General features: G+C 36.1%; 1 long non-coding RNA gene across 4 annotated transcripts in view; it reads right to left on the bottom strand.

Moving 5' to 3' along the window:
* LOC147822921 (uncharacterized) overlaps nucleotides 1-21332 on the bottom strand; it is a 408296-nt gene that overhangs the window by 110694 nt on the left and 276270 nt on the right. For 3 of the 4 annotated variants that reach the window (XR_015444740.1, XR_015444741.1, XR_015444739.1), the window contains one exon: nucleotides 13084-13141. This is a non-coding gene — a long non-coding RNA (uncharacterized LOC147822921). Of the gene's footprint in view, nucleotides 1-4593; nucleotides 4990-13083; nucleotides 13142-21332 lie in introns of all 4 variants that reach the window. The other variant, XR_015444742.1, reaches the window with a different exon arrangement.

Raw genomic sequence — 21332 nt, forward strand, 5'->3', positions numbered from 1 at the left:
TGAGAAATCTGAGTACTAGAACTAGAAGGAATAGCTCAGGCTCCCAAAGCTATTTTTTTCAACTACTCTCAAGATTCCTTTTTCCAAATAATTGCTGGCTGAACTTCCTATGTTTCTACCATAATTTCCTTCCATTCTTGAATTATCCTTTTCAAGTATTGTGTTCTCTACCTTATACCGTCATGTGCATGAATACTTTGATTATTTAAACATATAAGAGCTTGAGCTCCAAAGAAATATAAAATTTTATAGTGTTTTTAATATTTCTCAAGTTCAAAAAATGTGATTTAAAATATTTAAAGCTAGCTCTAGGTCAAGTAATGACCCTCTGTATCTTGTAATGTCTATTTCTGCTTTTGGAGCATGCCAGTGGCTGCTGGCCACGTGCTTCAGTCAAAAGCAATTTTCTTCTCTCTGTTTAGCTCTGGTTCCTGACCATCCAAGAGGATAACTTTGGAGCTTTCCCATTTTTGTAATAAACAGGCATTTCAGATGTCAGTGTCCCGTTCATCCTTAAAATTCATCTTCCAGTTTGCCTCCTCCCTGTCCCCTCCCAGGTGATGGCTCACAGAAGAGCTATTCTGTCCTTGGATCTACAAAAGACAAATTTGGCAAGTGTAATCTTATTTTTCTCTTCTGGATAAATGGTTGTTGGATTATATATGAATCCAATATATCTATAGACAGGAGAATATGATTAGTAAAACCAAGACTTATGAGACACACCATCAAATGCATTCCCTCACTTCAGATTGACTGATTCTGAACCAAAAAGGTGGCTGACAGAGAGTCAATACAAGGTTTCATGATAAGCTTTACTCACAATTTGATTATCTCTTCTTGGAAAACTGCAAGCTTTATTTGAGATTGTAGCTTTAATGTAATAAGCTATATATAATCTCTGTAAAAACCAATGTGAAATGGGACTGAGCTCTGATATATCATCACTTGTTCTCTCTCTCCCTCCCTCCCTTTAAAAACCTAATAATTCCCCAATAGCTTTATTAATGAGCTCTTGTCTATTCACCCAATTCATAAATATGTATCAGTGGACTGTGATATCCAGGACACTGGGGACGCTATGATGCACAAAACTCAGCACCTGCCTTCAACAAAAACATATTCTAATGAATAGACTGTATATTTTACTTGGGATTTCCTATTCATAATACATATTTATTGATAATATATTTAATGAACTTTGGCCAAATATTTGTTCCTTTGCCAGACACAGTCCAGATGCTGAAGATACAGTTGTGAATAAAACAAAACAAAACAAAACAATAATCTGCATATTTGTAGCATTTACATTTAATGAAGAAAAATGATAATGAGCAAATAAATGAAACATAAAATATGTCAGAGGTATGTAGATACTACGGAGAAAAGTAAATTACAGAAGGAGAAATAACAATATTAGGATTTTCCATTTTTATAGGATTTCCAAAGTTGGTGAAAAAAAAGTTAACACAGGTTTCTAGACTAAGCGCATCCCAGGCAAGTTAACAGGAGGTGCAAAGGCCTGAGGAAAGAGAGTGTCTGGTGTTTTCAAGGGGTAACAAAAGAATCCTGATGAAGCTAAAACTTATATGCTGCAGTGACATACCTACCAGACTTTTTTGTGTGGAATAATAACACTGAGTCATCAACTGGAATACATCAGTAGTGGGCAGTTAAAATAGAATCATAACTGAAAGGGTCTTGCTATAACTCTTACCATCTAAAATAAAAACATGTGATGTGAAGGAGACTAAAATAAAATGGCATAATATTTTCATACTATACATTTACAAACCACTTATCCAGTAAGAGGTTATGTCCAAAATATATTAGGAACTACAACTCAATAGCAAAAATAACAACAACAAAACCAAAATGACTTGATTTAAAGATGGGCAGAAGAATAATACATGTTTAAGGAGATGGAAATGCTAATTATTCTGATTTAATCATTATATACTCTATACATGTATCAAATTATCATACTCTACTCCATTAATTTGTATAATTATTCTGTGTCAATCAAAATTTTTTAAATGAACAGAGGACTTGAACAGGTAAGAAAGCATACAAATTGTCAACAGGTTTATGAAAATGAAGACATATAGATGGTCAACAGTATATGATAACGTTCTCAACATCCAGCAGTTCTAGATCTGGGAACATATCCAAAGGAAAAGCAGGTATCTGCAATGCTCATATCTCTAAGATTGTCAAACCCGAGTCACACAGCCAGAGGGTCCTGCACAGTCTCAAAAGGAAGGCAGGTGTGCCCTGGAACTGATGATGCAGGCCCAACCTCCAGTGTATCCCACTGGTGCACAGTTTTCTACCTGTAGCCAGGGCAATCTAGAAGCTCCCTCTGTGAGCTCAGGCCTGGATATAGGACTTTCAGTTGCTATTAGGTGTGAGGTCCAGCTATGGTATGCCTAGGCTGGAGGAAGGATGCCTGCCTAAGGCCGCTCCAGAGGCCCAGCTGCAAGGGGAGGAAGGTGTTGCTCAGCACTGGGTTTTATTCTGAAGGCTGTCGCTGGTTTCAAGCCTAAGGCCTGGACTTAATCTCTCATCCAAGCATGAGGCTCTCCCCATGCTGGGCAGCTTGGACTTGGAGGAGGTGTGACTCATGCAACTCTTTCCTTCCTGCCTTTTTCTTTGCATCTTTTTCTTTTATTGTAAGAAAAGCAGACACTGTGGAATCTCACCTGATCTCCTTAGCTCTTATTAAGGTAGTATGATATGTATACTTCTTCTATGGAAGGGCCTCCCAAAGTCACTAAATTGCTTAGACTGAGCTCAAACTTTCAATCCTCCTGCCTCAGTTTCCCAGAGAGCCTAGATTATAGGCATGTACCACTGGCCTGGTTATTATTTTTACTTGTCAATTACATCTCAACAAAGTTGAGAAAAAAAAGAAAATGATATCAAGAAAGTCCTTTATAATTTGTATTTGTCTAAATAGCATCTTTTTTTTTTAAGCATCACATCCAGATGTTGGCTATGAGATGATTAAAAGCTTTATCCATTTTAATCGATATTGAAAGTATTTAGTTTAAGAAAGACAAGCACTCTATTTTTGGAAACTAGCTTATGCATTCAGTATTGGAAAAGTACAATGACTTGACTTCATGGTTTTTACTTTTTACAAAAGCTATAATTTCCAATGAGCTCTGTAATTTACTAAGTAGCTTTTTCCTAATTTCCCTGTTTTTTTCCATTCTTTGTGAAATTATAGAAACACTTCCTTACAACAATATCCTAAAAGAGCTGATTTTATAGCAAATGATAAAAAATATATAAAATCATAAGTATACTTATAATCTTAACAATTACTTGTTATGGCCCTAACAACTACCACACTTTTTTTAGTGCTGGAATTTCTACATCAGTGCTTTGTGTTGATTTATAATAAGCATACAGTGTCCATACTCTCATTGTTATTGTTGTTAGGAATCCAAGTCCCTCACAAAATAAGGTCCTTCTTACTTTCTTTTTTAAATAAATAAAGATTTAGGAAGGAAGGACGGAAGGAAAAAAAGGAAGAGAAAGAAGTATTTGAATGTCAATACTGACACTTACTATCTGAAGCTATTGAACCCTGGGCAAGTTACTCAACACCTCTAACCTATAAACAAGGGAAAGAATTAGGTCTCCCTCTCAGGCTATGTCATGTATGAGATCTTTCTCAGAAAGAGCACACCTCCTATGTTCAATGCATGTGAGCTATTATGAGTAAATAGATTGACATCTATCTGCTCATTTACACAAGGTTCTGGTCAACAGGCATATCAGAGGAGGGATATTCTTTATATATAAACCTTTCTCTGGGTCCTTCTTGTTTCTTTTTGGGGTCAGAAGGCAGAGAAGCTTCTGGGTTTCATGAGCAGGACACGGGATGCTGTATTAATGTCACCTAGGCTTGTGATTACCTGAGTCACATTCTCCAAGCCTGTTTCTTGGTTTTATCTTCCCAGTAGGAAAACTTTGAGAAAATGAGATTTGCCCTTTGCTAATAAAACCCTAGTTTATCTCAAATCAGAATTCTAAAGTGTATTAGTTTTAAAATGGTTAAATCATTTCTTCAATAGTTTAACTTCTTTTATGCAGAGAGCATCTAAGAGGAGAATCGTTATTAAACACTCAAAAGGAAAAAAAAAAGTCTCAAAGCCAGGACTGGCTGTTTAATAAATAATCCATTGAATTCTTGCAGCTCTTTCTTTCAGATAAAATGCAATAGCTAGGCCTTCTAAAGAAACCTATCACGGCAAAACCCACACCCAGCAGAAAGTGCCTAATAGAGTGAGATGACAGCACAAAGGGTTAGAGAAGCTCATCTTCTAAGAGAGAGCAAAGATGTCTCTGGCAATTAAAAGGATGTTCATCTCTTTTAGCTGTGCTTAAGGGGAAGCCTGCAGAAACTGCAGCATTGGGTATGTGTTGGGTATCTTTCCTGCAAGGCAGGTGGCAAGAACACATTATCAGGGAGAGAAAAAAATGATTAAAGCAGTCAATTTGCAGTGGGACTATTTTCAATGCACAATAACATAATTGTAGTGTCATTTTTTTATTATTCGTCTACTGTAATGTTTCACCTACCATATACATACTTGCTGTATGCTCAGGTGGAGATAAGCCACACCAGAAATCTCAGATTCACTCACTGAGGGTCTGCATTGATATGGCAAGCGAGGCCCTTCAGCTTGAGGACTGTCCTCCAATTTTAGAGTCACCTGCATGAATCTTCACATGTACATTCTCTGTTCTCACCAGACTGATCATTTGCGGGGAGTACAATGGAGACATGCTGTCTGAGACTGTTCAACCCTGGACATGGAGGAGGCGTCAATCAATATTTAAATGAAACCAGGTTTGGGGCTTACACCTGTCATCCCAGTACCTGGGAGCCTGAGGCAAGAGGATTGTCAAGAGTTCGAGGCCAGCTTGGGTTACATAGTGAGTTCAAGGTCAGCCCAGACTAAACAGCTAGACCATCTAAAAAAACATAGAAAAAATATTTAAATGAATGGATGAATCAAGGAACACAAACTAGAGAATAATATCTATCTCTAAAATATAATAAGGTGTTTTTAATTTTTCCTTAGCTTTCCTTAAATTGGCATTCATTCTACAGCTTCTGAGAGGTGAACTGGGGCCTTTAAAGTGCTACAGTGCTGCCATATCTGTCTCTTGGGGAACAGCAAGGCCATGCTAAAACTGCTTTTGGTAAGGATTCTCTGACAACAGGGGCAAAGGCAGCCTCTTCATTTCTAGAGAGGATTAAACAACCTAATTTATAAAATACCAGAATTCAATTTGGCATAACTTAGTGATCCCATTTTTTTCACTTAAAATAATTATTCAAGTGTTTGATATATAGATAGGTAGATAGATAGAGATATATTTATATAAATTATCAGATATACAAAATAACAGAATTTCAAATGTAGGACTGTTAAAATGAGTAACTTTATATCAAGTTTAAAAATTTTGAAAAGCGACTGATAAAGGCATTCATGTGAAATCCTAACTGACCTACCTATGCTACTCAAGCTCAGCTTCTGAGAGGACTGTGGCTGGTGACCAGACACTAGGCCCACAGTTGGAGGGCAGGGCAAGTTCACTGCAAGAACCTGCACTCAAATTGGGAAAACCACAAATAGCTCTGGTGAAGTCAAGAAGGATTTTCTCTATGAATCCTTTTTCATTTCAGAGGAAACTACTAGAAAAGGGACCAAAGTTTAAAATACTAGCTCTATGATCATCCTGTTCTGAGTCTCCCCTAAAACTTGGTGGTCATAATATTTCACATGAAAATTACTCATTAGATATTTATTCTACATCATCCTAAGTCCAAATTCTAAGATACCAACACACATGTGGTTATCCAGGTGTCATGGCCATCTACTAAAGAAAGCAATGAAAATAAATGAATGAATGAATGAATGAATGTATTAATCTGACCCAGTAACCATTATAGAGTATGTTTAGGTTCCTAAGAAAAATTTCAATAATTAATGAGATTGGCTGAGAGTATGAGGAACAGGTCCAAAGAAGAGGCTACTCTAAAACTGAGGCGTGAGAAACAATGATAATTGTTATGAAGCAGGGTTCAGGTGAAGGTACATAATGGATGAGGGGATGCAAGAGGGCAAGTCCATTCTCCAGGAGAATACAGTTGGGTTGGAGAGTGATTTACATAGTGGATGGGACTAGAAAATAGAGCATGTAGGGAGAGGATTTAGGAGGTGGAGCCATGTACACACCTGTGGAAGTAGACTGGGCCTGATTATTAACATTTTGATATGTTGGCCTGGGGAGTCTGGATTAGATTCTATAAATGATGGGAGACCCTTAAAAGCATTCAAGTAGGGTGAGAGGATCCAAGAGTTACATAAATTCTTTTTTTTTTTTTTTTTTGGTACTGGGGATTGAACTCAGGACCTTGTGCTTGCGAGGCAGGAGGTGGAACCACTGAGCTAAATCCCTGGCCTAAATAAATTATTTATTAACTTGTGTTAAAAATTCTGGTAAGCAAACATGCTCAGCACCAGAAGTTTTAATATCTTCAACTAATTTTCCTTCCACTTGTTCCTGTCATATTTAACCTACTTAAGATTTGTAGCTTTTTAATTATCTAATATAGCTGATGAGCTCAGAACCAAGTTTGTCCCTTTCTGCATGATGAGATGTTTCCCCTTTGGTCATGGGATATGAAGATTTATTTCTCTACTTTTGCCTGAACTCTCATTCAATCACACACCTTAAACACCGTTATGCTGAAATCACTATCTGATTTCCAAACCCTCACTTTTAACCAAATATGAGACCAGCTGTCTCCATAATAAATCTAAAGCCATGCTCCGGTGCAGACATTTTATCCCTAGAAACCAACTGTACCACAATTGTCTGGGCCCCAGCCAACACTCCCTGAATGAAGATGACCAAGAGGTACACCCTAGAGCTCTGCATTTTAGGCAGATCCTTAGGAGATTTCTAATCTCATTGATATGTGCAACCTAGTTGTCATGATTTAGGTAACGTTTGGAAAAACACTACTTAGGGAGTATTTTGAAGGTGACTATCTCTAGTAGAAGTGATTTAGGAGTTTCAGGGAAATATATGTTTATAGTTCCCACAATATGAGCTCTTAAGCAAACATGTTGTAGAGCCTAGTCTGAAGGGTCACCTTCTTTTGATGGACTAGGCAATTTTTGGCATCTTATTTCTTCCTCCCTCACTAGTCTCACTTCCCATATAAGTTACCTATTTCACAACTTTTCTTTCCAGTGCTAGTTTCTCTGACCCAAAGCATTACTTGAAAGCATCAAAAAGTTTGTCTCTGTTCTCTCACCACAAAATCACCTATTTAGGAGGCTGTTTTGAAGTCAATCATATACTCATGGCTAAACCAGCTCTTAAATAAACATGGGTGCAAATTAAGAGGTGATTAAGAGCTGTGAGAGACCAGAAGAGAGAATGAAAAACTTGTACCTTAGGGGATTAGGGTGAAATTACTCAAGAAACCACGGGAGCCAGTGCAATCCGAAGCACTGTAGCCAGGGATGGATTTAGCATAGGCAGAAGGAATATTGACCTCAAAGCAGAATGTGGCAAAATAGGAGTTAACAACAAATTTAATATTGTTCAGTGTTCAAAGGAGCCCTTTTCTTTGTGGAGCAAAAATGAAGCAATTTCACTGAATATAAAAATGGCAATATTTCAGACTGTCCCTGTGTATTTTTAGCTGTCGAGATGAGATGACTATCTTATAACCATAGTTGATGCATGATTTTCAATGGTTCAGTTTTTTCATGCTGCAAATTTGAGTATGACATTTTGGGATCACTTTGTGTTGAGAAAAGACAGATTTCTTTCTTTGTTAATGATTTAGAATAATTTTTATCTGAGTTCTAACAGATTTTGTTCTTTTTAAAGAGACCCTTTTCTCTTTTTAAAATGGCAAAAGAGGAGGAAAAAGTAGGGCTAGAAAGCACTTCAAAGCCATCTTGTCCAGTCCTTTGGCCCATGTGGAAAAGTACTTCAACTTGAGTAATTTCAGACACTAATTTGTTTGGACACAAATGCCATGACATTCAAACAGAACATCCAATTCTGGCTTGCTGCATACTCCAGAGGTGCTAAAACATGAACATAAGTTTAGTGCACAAAATAGTTTATATTAGTTCATTGAAAAGAAAGATTTGTTATTATCAGTTTCTTCTTCTAAGAATCTTTTTGGTTTGTGTCTTGCATGCTGAGTAAATACTTTGAAGATACAAGATACTTTGAAGATAATAATATAATAACTATTGTTATTCTCTTATTATTTGACTATAAAATTTTGTTTTATTTTTTCATAAAATAAAAATTTTTTAAAGTATACATGCCAAGCTAAGGCATAAAAACACTAGCTCATCAATTTTAAGAAATCCATGCTCAGGGCTGGGGATTTAAGTAAGTAGTGCTGCTGCCTGCCTCGCAAGCGCAAGGTCCTAAGTTCGATCCCTGGTACCAAAAACAAAGGTGTAAAAAGAACCACTTTAGTTTATATGGAGAAATAATATTTTGAATGTGAATTGACATGTTGGGTACCATTAGAAAATATAAATCCTGTTTTATGATAAATCATGATGTAACCAAACAAAAGGTTTGGTTATAGCATAGAGGTGTGGGAAGGGAAGACTCAGCTGTGAGTGGCCTTTCCTCCAGGACCCATAGGCTCTTCTCCTGAGAAAGGCCTGTGGAGGTGAGACACCACTACAAAGATCCCTGTTACCACACCAAGCAACTCCTGGGGACAAAGGTGGTGCTCAACCCATTGAAACAGATGGATGAGCCTCAGTGGTCTCATTTTTTACCATCTGACATCAAGCTTACTCACTGTCTTTTTTTAGTCAGATTAGGCTGCTGCAACAAAACTCAACAGACTGAGTGGCTTAAACAACAAAAATCTATCTCTCTCAGTTGTGGCAGCTGGAAAGTCCAATACTAAGAGGCCAAAAGATTTGCTGTCTCAGGAAGCTCTCTTCCTGGGTTGGAAAAGCCCCCTTCTGGGTGTATCTTCACACAACAGAAACAGGGTTCTAGTCTCTCACTCTCTCTTTTTTTTTTTTTTTTACAAGGGTACTTATCCCATCATGGTAGCCTCACTCTCATGACCTATCTAAACTTAATACCTCCCAAAGGCCTCACTCATACTTTCATCACTTTGGGTATTGAGAGCTCAAATATGAATGGGGCAGAAGCACAAGCATTCAGTCCATAACACTCACCCTTGCTTTTTTCTAGATTCTAAACACCTACAGCTGGAAATAAGACTTGGTGAATGTGACAGATATCTTTTTATGGCACAGCAGGCACAAGAACAAGCCTAAAGGGTGGAGTTGGCTGAAGCTCACCAGAGGGCAAAACCATGTGTTGAGAAAGAAGCCACTGCCAGGAAAAAGTGGAAGGCAGTAGCATCTACATAGGGCCTTCCAGATGCCATTACTTCCTCCATTATTTGTTCCAAGCTTCACATGATTTCCATGAGCTGGAATTATGGTCTTCATTTCATTCACAAGAAAAATAAACATGTTAGGTCACATAGCTAAGAAGTGGGGGAGTTGGCTTCAGAACCCAGAGCTCAATGCTAGTACTCTTTCTACTTAATTATCTAAATCACTGGAATTTAATTTCTAGGACAGCAGCAACCTTTATCTCTTTTGTTCACTGATGTATGCCAACCATGTAGAATAGTTCCACACATGCAGTATTCAGAAATATTTGTTGAATGAATGAATGAACTAATTAAGACAAAATTACAAGTGGCATTCAAACACATAAGTCTCACATCTCTCTTCAGGAGTTGAGTCTTCATAGACATTGCAGACTGAAGCCAATTAAAATTGTGGTGGCTTCATCTTTATTTGAAAGGTGTTAAGAGAAACATAGTATGTCTCAATATTGTTCACAAATACAACTGATTGCTAGGAGATGATATGGCTAGAGAAATACTCATTCTGGTTGATTGTGTGAGGGGCCACTGACCGCAGTAAAGTGGCCTCCCTATAGGCTCTTTTCTCCTGAGGCTACCCATACAGAGCTTCATCAGTCCTCACTGCAGCTGCCCGTTGGGACAGGAGAGCTGCCAAGCTGAATTGAGACCAGAGCCAGCTGCCATCAGCTGGTGTAGGAAACCTGATGTCTTCCTTCTTTGCAGCTGGCTTTATGCTTTTTATTTCAGTTCTGTCCTACAGTTCAAGCAATGTGCCTGCACATTTTAGTCAGTATCCAATTTGGCACATTCCCAATTCAATTTAAATGATGTCAAACAACATTTATAGGCATCTCACATAGATGGTCAGAGGAGCATTTTCAGTGGAAAGCCTCCCTATCTTGTAATTTCTGATAGAGTCTATTTCAAAACCCCACCCAAAGACTGTAGAAAATATTAGAATTGGCTAGACTGATAGATTCATCTTACATGTGTGCATCTAGAGTGAAACTAAACTTCTCAAACTGGATACATTAGTGTTTGGTACTGCAAGCAAAGTTCCCTTATTCCTATGGGTGCAAAAATACAACCTATCTTTAAACAAAGCATTTGAACTCAATAAGTTAGTCCCTGTTCTATAAGTTGGAACCACAACAATTGTATAATATTCCTGGGAGCATTAAATGAAATAATGCTGTGTCTGGGGCCCTCTTGTTACAAAGACAGGCACCAGAGGCCATGCAGCTTCAAGTCACACAGCTGCGAGGTGGCACCTTTTGGAACTAATACTCAAGTCTCCCTCTGCATCCACTTTCTCATCTTTTACCTAGACCTGTTGTGTATTTCCCAATATTGACAGGAACTAGAGTGTATTTTGTACCATATCCTGTCAATTTTCAGTTAAAATGACCAATTTCATTTTTTAAAAGAATAATACACAAATTATATTAAAAATAATTTATAGTTATTTACTGTTGAGGATGTTGAGATACTTCATCCCCCTCATATCATTGTATTGGTCATAATATCAGCCTGGGTATAATCATTACTTGTGTTATTCATGGAATAGTAACTTGTCCTTAATTCAAAAAGTAGGCATTTTTTTCTATCCCTACAGGGAAAAAAAATCTGTCATTTTTTAAAAATTCAAATAAAAATTCAAAGCTTCATCTTGCATTAAGATAAATTTGTACTGTCAGATCATTTAGTAACTATTTTGGTTCAGTAAAAATATTGTTCTAAAATGAATAATATGTCAGTACATACTTGACAGCTAATAAACATAATTTGTTATAGACTATTCAGTTTTATTGATGTCTAACTATACTACAGAATTCCCAAATGGAGCGTCCTGTTGCTTGGCATTTGAAATCTCTCTCCAATCATCTTGTCTGAGTCATTGCAAAGATAAACTTCCTGCTCTAGGGTCCCACAAATGTTTACTCTAGCATTTGAAAGGCCTTATGGCAACAACTAAATTCAATTACTTTTTATTGGTCACCTATTAGTTCTAGGCCTAAGGTCAATCATTTAAACTCTGTAAATTTTAGGTTTCCTCATCCAAAAAATTGAGGAAAGTCTCTGAAAGATGTTACAAATTTGATTAAACTAATACACATTTTCAAAAAACACTTAAAATAGTGATAACATGGTTAACTTTTGTTCAAATTCTTGGTAAATTTTTCTTAATACTGTGATAAGAGCTACTCTTGCATGATTTCTTTAATGTTTTCAACCATTGTATATTATGCTCACTTCACAGGTGAGGAAATGAAAACTCGGAAAAGTTAATTCCCATGGCCAAGGTCACATGGATAACAAGGGCAAGAATTAAGAACTGAATCCATTCTGTCTGATTCCAAAGATTACTGCTTTTTACTATCTCTTTATACCACTTTCTCTGTCCACTAAACCAATGGTGATCACAGTTCAACTCACAATCTGTCTAAATAGAAGGTTCATTAGATATTTGATGTTCAAAATTATATCTTCTATGAAATTTCTTCATCCTGATATCAATATCAATTTGGGGGTCAACAATGGAACACATGCATTAGGACTTTCTCACCCAGACAATGTCACAATATTAAGTATAAAAGATATGCTCTCCTAAACCCCAGACTGGACATGTGACACGTGCCATCATTGTGTTATGTCTAATCACTATACCATTGTAGACATGCTGGGGAAGGACTGCCAGAATCGCAGGCATTGCTTTCAGAATGAGCATAGCACCAGGAGGCATCCCCTACAGCACAAGGACTAGGGACTAGCTAAACACAACAGAAACAGTACTTAAAGAGAGCAAATGCAGTCATTTGCTGGATCCCTGGCAATCAACTAAGCTTCCTCTAAAAATCTTAAGCACTTAGGAGAAATAACAATTCCAAAAGGAAAGATCTTCCTTCTGTGGAAAAATGCTGCTATCACTGCTGAGGAAGGGGAAAGCTACACAAAAGATGTTCCCATGTCCTTAGCTGGCTGGCTTCAATTTGGAGTCCAGCAAATTGTATCTATTTTGGCCACAGGAAGTCTCTACTCCTTACTTTCCCTGCTGGCAGGAAGGAGAAAATGTTCTTTAGAGAAATATAGTGCTGAGATTTTCTTGATACATAAGGCTGAAATGTCTTATTGAATTTTATAACTCCATAAAACCTGAATTAATGTGTGAGTACTACCTGCTCACTACCTCATTTATCTTCGTGGAGAAATACGGCATTTTTCTTGATTATTTCAAAAGTCTTCTGTTTTGTGTTCAATCTAATTTAGAAGCAGTGATTGCAAACAGTTGTTAAGAATTGGGCCTCTTGCTTCTGGGTCCAGCCATAGCTTACTCTGGCAGTTCAGCAGCCATCAAAGGGAAAATTACAAAAGTACCATTAATCCCCAAAGGGCTACACATTCCATAAATTTTCAGAAAATGACTAGCACTAATTCTTCAGTTCAGGATATGGTATACAGCCAGCTAAAACTACTAAACCAATCCCTGCTGAGTTAGTACGCATTACAGCCATTGGTAAAAAACCACTCCCCATGAAGTTGGAGTAAAACATTACCAAGTAGAAGCTGTAAATTTTATATAATGTAACAAATAGGCAAGCATTACTTACTAGTTCCACTCTGCTTCTTGTTAGATGTGTGACCACTTAGGAGCCTCAGTTGCCTCATCTATAAAAGAGAGATAATAGTGAGTCTCTACATACATAATGAGAGGGAAACAAGGATTAATAATCCTCCATGTCAGGGATTTACCCTTAGTAGAGGAGAAAAGTGTATATTATGTTGGAATCCATACTTCTAGTCACTGATCTTGGAAGTACAAGCAGAAACTCTGATAGTCCCTCCCCAGTCCTGTTTCCCAGTAGAGATCGGTCACCAGCAGTAGTACACAGACAGCTACCACCAAACAATTAGACAAAGGGACATTTATCATCCATGTTTTATGGTGATGCCAGAAGCACAAAATACAATGGACATATACAGGAGAAAGAGATTAATTATGACTGGCATTATCAAGAGATATGGCATTAAAGAGGGTCTTTGAAAGATAGGCAGAATTTAATGCAAAAAAATATTGTTGTGTTGGAACTTCATATTTCTAGCTATAATACTGGCACTGGATTAGGCCTTTAGCTGAAAACATAAATCTGGACAAAATATATAAGGCAATTGTGTTCAGACACTGGCTGAGAGGCAGTGAGATTCCATGATCCCAGAAGGAAGAGAAATTCATAAAGTGAGCCCCATGACTATCCCAGTCTGCTTGAGAACTATTTTCTTACTGCTATACAGTGAACAAGAGTCCAAACAGAACATGGCAGTCTTATTAAGCTGATGAGAAAGAGATCATGAGTTTCAGATATACAGGATCTGTGCAAAAAGGGCTTCTGAAAAACTGGGAGATTTCATCAAGTTGTTGGCTGAAGGCTGGCAGTGATTGTGTGGCATAGACATCTGAGGTTTGCCAGTGCTACAAAATTGAGACTAGAACAAAAATAATAGAAGTCAAGCAGTGTCAGGAGACACTAGCATTTTATTCTAGCCTAAGAGAATAAATCTCACTAATATCTCATTAATATCCCAGACCTCTTCCTTAGACTAGAAAGGTTGAGTCTGAGGAGTAAAGATTATACCATAAAATATGGCATACTCTAGATCAGTGGTGATGAACCTTTTAGAAACAAGTGCTCAAATTGCAACCTAAAGTCCACTCATTTACCACAAAGTGCCAACACTGCAATTAAACCTGAATACTGAGGTTATAGTTTAGAAAAAGCAACTCATACACTAATATCTTTTGTCTTAAAAGAAAAACAAGTAACATATGTGCCATAGATTTGCCACCACTGCTCTAGACCTACCACAGCCCTGACAAGATCTGGTCAGAGAGACAAAGTTTGAAGGCTGAGTTCCACCAAGTCAAAGGATCAGGGAAACAACTCAGGCTTTGCACATGTCCACTCTAAATAAAAAAAAAAATCAAATCCACACAAGTTGAAGGAATCAGTAAATAAGCCAATTGCCAAGTAGAATAGAAACTAACACTCTTTAGCAGAAGATAACAGATTCCTGAGTTTCTTACATCTATATTTGACAAAATCAAGCACACAGTCGAAAATTATAAGAGAGAAAGAAGAAAAAACTGAAAATGTGTGACCTCAGGCTCAAGAAACAAGCCATCAATAAAAACCAAAAGTAGATGTTGGATTCCGGAGAGATTGTGATAAATATGTTTTTAAAACTAAGTGAAAATATATTTAAAGAATTAAGGAAGTATTGCCTTAATGAGTAAACAGAAGATGTTTTTAGAGAAGTGAAAACCACCCCCCCACCTCCCGCAAAAAAGTCCTGAAAATTCTAGAACTAAAAAATACTTATAGCAACCAAATGAAATGTTTCACTGGATGAGCTTCCCAGTAAATTGGGAAGAGTAGGGAGGGAAATGACTCAGTTAACTTGAAGACAGACCACTAAAAATTACACAATTTGAAGAAAAAAGGGGAAAGATTAGAAAAAAAATCACTTCAAAGAAGAGGAGAGTGAAAAACAGTAGGAAAAAAAACCACTTTTTTAAATACAGCTGAAATCTTCCCAAAACTGATTTTAAAAATCAACTCAAATCTGAGCTCTATAACCCCAAGGATATACTATTACAAAAGCAAATCACATCATGAAGTCTGTGCTAAAAATAGAAAACAAAGAGGAAATATTAGAAACAACCAAGGCAGGAGAGGAGAGATGTATAAAGGAAAAAACAATTTGAAGTATCACTGACTTCTCAGAAACAATGGAGACCAAAACCAATGACCAACAGATTAAAGCAGTGAAATACAAATAAAAATCAATTCAGAATTCTGTATCAGTTAAAATTCCTTTCAAACAAGAGTGAAATAAAGATTTTTCAAGAAAATGAAAACTTAGAAAATTCAGCACCAGAAAACCTGCATTACAGGAAAAGCTGAAGGATATTCTTCAGGCTAAAATTAAATGTTATTTGATGGAAATTTGGAAGTTCCAGAAAGAAAGAGCATCAGATATACTGAATACATGGGTTGAACTAATTATACCTTAAATGTTTAATAAAAAATTAATACAGTAAAAGACACATTACCACTAACCCCCCACAAAATATTCTCACTTCACACATATTTAATCCAACATTCTTGCCATTTTCTGAAGCACTTTTACAAGTCCTTTTTTCTATCATTACAAAGTGTGATAATACATACATAAATATAGTGAATGCAGCTTCTGAGTGCCATCCAGTGAAAAGACAGGCTTGTAAAAACATTATGATGTATCCTCATCCACCTATTAACCAGTGCTGGTAACTTCTAGCTCTTCCCCAAAGCCAAAATGACCATAAAAGGTAAAGATTTTGAATGGATACTGGACATCAGGAAAGCCACAACAGCACAACTAAAGACATTCATAAAGGAGGGTTTCTAGAACTGCTTCAGAAAGTAGCAAGAATGATGGGATAAGTGTAATATTTTGAGGAGAATTAATAGCAATGTACTTTTACTATAATACATTATTTAAAATTTAAACATTCATTATATGTTTCTCTCACACCTCAAAAGTATATAATATAAAAAGATATGATTGTTTTTCTTCTAAAGATTTCCTTGCAAGGCAGTTAACTGTTTAAAGAAAAAAAAAAGAATAACATTGTAAAGTTTTATAGCATAGGAAGAAATGAACAATATAACAACAGTACCAAAAGTTTGCAAATGGAATTATGTTGTTGTGAGACTCACATTTATGAAGTGTCAAGTGGGAAATCAAAAGTTTCAGATGAAGTGGGAAATACAAAATATGAAGCAGATAATGTGAGACATCAGGTGTGAATTGTGCGGTGGTTCTATATTGATTGTATATAATAGTAAGTTAAATATGCATATTATAATCTTCAGGAAACCACTAAAAATTAAAAGTAAAAAGAGGTAAAGCTATGTGAATAGAAAAAATAAAATGGAATCTAGCAAATACTCAAAAAAGAAAATAATAAATGGCCAGGCAAGGTGGCACACACTTGTAATCCCAATACCCAGGAGGCTGAGGCAGGAGAATTGCCATGAGTTTAAGGATGGCCTGGACTACATAGTGAGTTCAAGACCAGCCTGAACTACGTAGTGACACCCCATCTCAAAAAAAAAACAGAAAAAAGAGAGAAAGTAATAAAGGAGCAACAGAGGAACAAAAATAAAACAAGGGGAGCAAGTGGGGGAAATGGCAAGATGTTAAACCAATCAAAAATAACAATATCTACAATTAATGTTGATACACTAAACACTTAAGACAAATTGTCAGACTAGCTAAAAGACCATGGTCATACCTAGTACCTAAAAAGATACAAACAGACTAAAAATAAAAGAATGGGAAAATTTATGCCACAAAAATAACAACCATAAGAAAGCTAGAGTTCCTGTAATAATACCAGATAAAAATTTCAATATCAAATTTATTGTAAGAAGTATAGAAATTAAGTTATAAAAGATATAATAATGACAAAAGGGGCAATTCTTCAGACAGACAAACAAACCTAAATATGTATATATAATAATAGACCATCAAAATTCATGAAACACAAAATGGAAAAACTAAAGAGGAAAAAAAAAGAAATCAGCAATTATAGAGATTTTACCACTTAATAATTAATATAATAGGGCGGCAAAGAATATAAAAGATACGAATAACCTCACTAACCAACTGACTTAGTTAACACAGAACACCATTTCTAACCACTTGAAAGTTTTTCTGGTGCACAGATCAAATGTTCCCTTGGACAGACCATAAACTGGGCCAAAAAGAAGCATTAATAAATTTCAAAGCTAATAGAGAGTATGTCCTCAAACCATAGTGGTGCTAAATTAAAAATCAGGAACAGTTCATTCTGATAAACCTCACACCTTACCTGCATAATGGTGAAAGACTGAATGCTTTCTTTGCAAAATTAGAAAAAGGACAAGGATACTTTCATTTGTCTATTCTACTCAACACAGTAATCAATGAAAGTAGAAGTTCTAGCCAGGAAAGATAAATCAGCCACCCAAATTGGAAGGAAAAGGTAAAATAATCTCATATAGATAGAAACCCTAAGGAATTCACAAAAATACTATTAATACAAAATAACTGAGTTCAGAAAAGTTGCATGACGGAAGATCAACATCCAACAATCCATTGTGTTTTTACACACTACTATTAAGAAACACAAAAAGGAAATAAAAAGAATTCAATTATAATAGGATCAAAAAGAATAAAATGCTTAGGAATAAATTTAACCAAAGAAGTACACACACGCACACACACACACACACACACACTCACACACTGCTGAAAGAAATTGAAGTCCTCAATATGTGAAAAGACAACCTGTGTTCATAGACGTGTGGATTTAATATTGTTAAGATAGTAATACTCCCCAAAGTTGTCTATAGATTCAATGAAATCCCTATTAAAATTCCAACTTCCATTTTTACAAAAATAGAAAAGCTGATTCTCATACTCAAATAGTACATGGCACCCCAAAATTCAAAACTATATTGAAAATGATCAAAGTTCAAAAGCTTACATTTTCCAACTTAAAAACTTACTAAAAAGAGACAATAATCAAACTAGCATGGTACTGGCATAAAGATAAATACATAAACTAATTGCAATGGAAAAATAAGCTCATGAACATATGGGCCACAATTTTTACATTAGGATGCCAAGACCAGTCAATAGAGAAAGAATAGTCTCTGTGACAAACAGTTCTGAAACAACTGAACATCTGCTTCAAAACTTATACCTCTACCCTCACAAGCACAAGGTCCTGACTTCAGTCCCCAGTACCATAAAAAAGAAGTTATACCTCTACCACTAATCACATAAAAAATTAAAACAAAATGGATTAAAGAATAAATGTAAAAACTAAAACTATAAACCTCTTAGGAGAAAATACAGAGATAAATTTTCATGACCTTGTATTTGTTGCTTGCTTATGACACCATTATGAGAAAAAAATCATGAGTAACAAAAGAAAATACAGATAAATTGGATTTCATCAAAGTTAAAAACTTTTATGCATTAAAGGACACTATCAAGAAAGTGAACAGATAGCCTACAGGATGAGAGAAAATATTTGCAAATCATGTATTTCAAAAGGATTTAGTAGCCACAATATGTTTTTAAAATCTTACAACTCTACAACCTAAGACAGACAATCCAATTTTTTAATGAGCAAAGATCTTGAGTAAACATTTATTGAAGGAAGATGTAAAACTGACCAACGAACATATGAAAAAGTGGTCAACATTAATAGTCTTTAAAAAATTCAAATCAGTGCCATATCAAGACAGTGTGGTATTGGCAAAAGAATAAACACATAGATCAGTTGAACAGACATAGAGGGACTAGAAATAAACCTATACAAATGTACTCAATTGTTCTTTGACAAAGTAGCAAAGATAATTCAATGGAAAATTATAATCATTTAAATAAATGACATAGGAACAGTTGGATGCTTATGTGCAAACAAGAGAACTTAGACATAGCTCATTGATAGTTTTCACAAAGCTCAAAATGGATCATAGACCTACTTTGTATAATGAAACTATAAAATATCGAACAGAAAACAAAAAATCTAGGTATCTTAATCTTTGTCATATATTTTTAAAAACAACATCAAAAGCATGATCCATGAAGAAAAAAATAGATAAGTTGGGCTATACTAGAATTTACATTTTCTGTGCTGTGAAAGGCATGATTACAGAATCAAAAGACAAGCCAAACCTTGGAGAAAAATATGCAAAATACAATATCTGATAAAGAATTAAATGTGCAAAAAGACTTAAAAGAATTCAACAATAAGAAAACAAATGACCGAGAGAAGGTGAGCCAGTCCCCGCGCCCCGGAGGAGGCTCTCTCGCCACCATTCCACCCTCCTAGGACAGAGAAGGTGAGCCAGTCCTAGCACCCAGGAGGAGGCTCCCCCACTGCCATTCCATGCTCCTAGTGCAGAGAAGGTGAGCCGCCCAGGCTCCAGAAGCACCCCTGCCCTCTCCTGTGGAAATTAGAAGACATATAAACAAGCCTCAAAAACATATTTCCAGATCACCTACAGCAACCCCAAAGGGAAAGGACATGGAACAACCTGATACTCAACCACCTGGACTCTCTGAACTGGCAACAAAAGAGGATCTGGGAAAAATGAAATCAGAAATAATTTCTCAGATAACAGCAGAGATTGTGCTCATGGTGCAAGACATGATTAATAAATATAGAGAGGACACATATAAAAAAATAGAGGATCTGAGGAACATGATGGAATCCCAACATAGGAAGCAAATGAGATCCATAAAACAGATGCAAATGGACTTCCAGGACATGAAAAACTCCATTGAAAGTCTATGCAGCAGAATGAACCAATTGAGGACAGAATTTCAGATATAGAAGATAAGATTGCAATTAGTGACCAGGAAAAGAAAAATTGCTTTAAAATTGTAAGGGAACATGAGATATCAATCCAGCAGCTGCTAGACGATGCAAAGAAGAATAACATAAGACTGATTGGAGTCAATGAAGAAAGAGGGGAGAGTGCAGATGACATAAAAAAAAAAAAACTTCACAGAAGTGATGGCAGAAAACTTCCCAAGGAGGGGAAAAGAACTTGACATACAGATAAGTGAGGCATATAGGACTCCAGCTAGCCTTGATCAAAAAAAATCTACACATAGACATATAACAGTTAGGATTCCAGAAACCCAACAGAAGAACAAAATTCTACAAGCAGTCAGAGAAAAAAACAAATCACATACAAAGGAAAGCCCATAAGAATCACAGCAGACTTCTCAGTGCAAACCCTCAAGGCAAGAAGAGCTTGGAGTGATGTATTTCAAGCCCTAAAGGAAAACAGCCTCCAACCCAGATTGATGTACCCTGCAAAACTATCTTTCTAAATTGGTGGAGAAATAAGATACTTTCATGACAAAGAGCACCTTAGGAACTTCATGAATACCAAACCAGCACTCCAAAAAATTTTAGACAATATCCTAGGAAAAGACAAGGAGGATCACAACCCCAGGAAGCCCAGCAGAATGAATCCATTGGGAGTGACAAATTAAATGCAAAGGGGGAGAATCGAACAAAAAGAAAAAGTTATGACAGGGCCTTTAAAGCTTTTAACTTCATCTGCCTAATGAGTGTATAATTCAATCTTGTTATTGCACTGATTAGTATTTTTCTGGTTCTAGAGTTGCATACCTTTCCTTGTGCTGTACTGGCTATTTATCATCTTCTTTTGTCTACTTTTTAATTGGGTTGTCTATTAATGAGCTCTAAGAATTCTTTATATATTCTGCTCATAGGTTATATGCATTGTAAATATGGTCTGTTTAAGGACTACTTTTCATTTTAATGATGTCATTTAAAGTTCTAAATTTTGATGGAATCTCATTCATTAATTTTTTTCTTTTATACATCATGTTTTTTGTATCCTAGGTAGTTCTTGCCTACCCTAAATTCATAAACATTTTCCCTAATTTCTTTTTAAAGTTTTATAATTTTAGGCTTTCATATTTAGGTTCATAGATCCTTTCAAGTTATTTTTATGTATGGAAATAAAGGGTTGAGGTTAATTTTTTATATACAGATACCAGGTGTTCCAGTGCCATTTGCTGAAAACACTACCTTTTCCTCGGCTCTTGAATTGAGTTTATCTTCTATAAAATGTTAATGTGAAATAATCTTTCAAAACTCAGTGGACCATATATGTGTGGTTCTATTTCTAGATTCTCTGTTTTATTCAAATGATCTATATGTCTTTCCTTACACCAACACTGCCTTGATTACTGCAGCTTTGGAAGTCTTAAAATT

Source organism: Heterocephalus glaber, unplaced genomic scaffold (genome assembly GCF_053883595.1).
Source record: "Heterocephalus glaber isolate CG9 unplaced genomic scaffold, H.glaber_assembly_v1.0 deba00001606, whole genome shotgun sequence".
Taxonomy (NCBI): Eukaryota; Metazoa; Chordata; class Mammalia; order Rodentia; family Bathyergidae; genus Heterocephalus; species Heterocephalus glaber.